Genomic DNA, 1,613 nt, shown 5'->3' with positions numbered 1-1,613 from the left:
TGTATTTATTAATATTGGGTGTCACTTTGATAATCGCCGTCTCTCGCTCTGTCCCTCCCTGACTTGCAGTCAAATAATACGCGCTGGAAAGAAAACGTCTTTGTAATTATAAAACGCCACGGTTCCTTCAATTTGTTTAATATCATGACATAATACAACAGTGTAATAACACAACAGGGTGCTCTATTTGTTTGAAACTGAATGCAGAAATGCACGTCTGGTTGTCGCTCTCTGCGTCTCTCATCAACAGCTGCTTGTCAACAGTATTCAACTCGTGAGAAGCTGAACCTTAATATCTCAGGCATACCGTGGGCTAGAAATGCCATTCTAACTGTATTCAACTGGTGACATAATCAGGTATTGATGTTGTAAATATCTTCTTGATATCTCTTACGGTTTATTTTTAATCCATATGTATATTTTGTCTACTTCTCCATTCAAAGTCAATGGCTCCATTCTTTTCCAATTACCCCCATTCTAGTGTCACGTGACCCCCGCTCCGCGTTCCTCTGTGTGTGTGTTTCTCATCAATTCCTGCCATGTTTCTGCTTTTATTCTGCCATCCTTAAAGCTCTCACACACATATAATATATGAAAGTGGTAGAGAAAATTGTCAGCATTCTGATTATGCCATTATTATTGCGATCGGATGTTGCTATACCCGTGAATTAGCGAAGTTAAGCTACCTGAAGTATTTTCGTGCTTCCTGTTGCTCAAAATAACATCCGATTTTCAAAATAAAACCCGAAATACATATAAACTTAAAATAAAGAGAAATATTGCTCAGAAATATAAATATTTCAATTATAAATGAAATTGTCATAAATGAATACATTCAATTACATGTTAATATTTGAAGTCATAGTTTATTTAAGTGGGGTCTCAATATTTTGTTCTCCCCAGCTACATTTAAATGAGAAGATTACAACATTAGAAACACCTCTAAACATTATACAGATCTTGTGCACAGTTAGGACAATGTAAATCTTACTTTGCCATGAATGCCACACAATACAAATGACATATAAAGTAGATGAGTAAGTAACAGATCTAAAACACTTTAAACAGCAAATGCTATACGCACAACCAAAAAAAGATTTTGTATTTCCATAAGTAGGGTCAAATTATGGAATAATTGAAGAAGAATTGAGGAGTTTAAATATAAATATAAAAGTATGTGTCACTCAAGATATATGCAAGAATAAAAGATTTAATCATGAATGCATGAATGAAACACTTTGTTTTAAATTTTCTGTATATTACTTGTCTAGTGAAGAAGAGAATTACCTATGTAGAGATACTGCTTGCAGCCAATGATGCATGAAATTTTTTGTATAAGATGATGTTATGGGGTAGGACTGGATAAGTCTGACTTCTTCCTACTCCATTCAAACATGTACTAGGTATAAGCAAACTGATTCTGGATTAGTATTGGTTGGATTTGAGTAAATTATGTGTGTGTGTGTTGATATCATTTGTTTCTACATGTTTGAAAGAATAAATCAAATCAAATCAAATCAAAAATTTGCTTATACCTAGTACATGCTTGAATGGAGTAGGAAGAAGTCAGACTTATCCAGTCCTACCCCCTGACATCATCTTACCATCATTGG

The sequence above is a fragment of the Monopterus albus genome, unplaced genomic scaffold (genome assembly GCF_001952655.1).
Source record: "Monopterus albus unplaced genomic scaffold, M_albus_1.0 scaffold10.1, whole genome shotgun sequence".
NCBI lineage: Eukaryota > Metazoa > Chordata > Actinopteri > Synbranchiformes > Synbranchidae > Monopterus > Monopterus albus.
Note: the sequence above shows the minus strand (reverse complement) of the source record.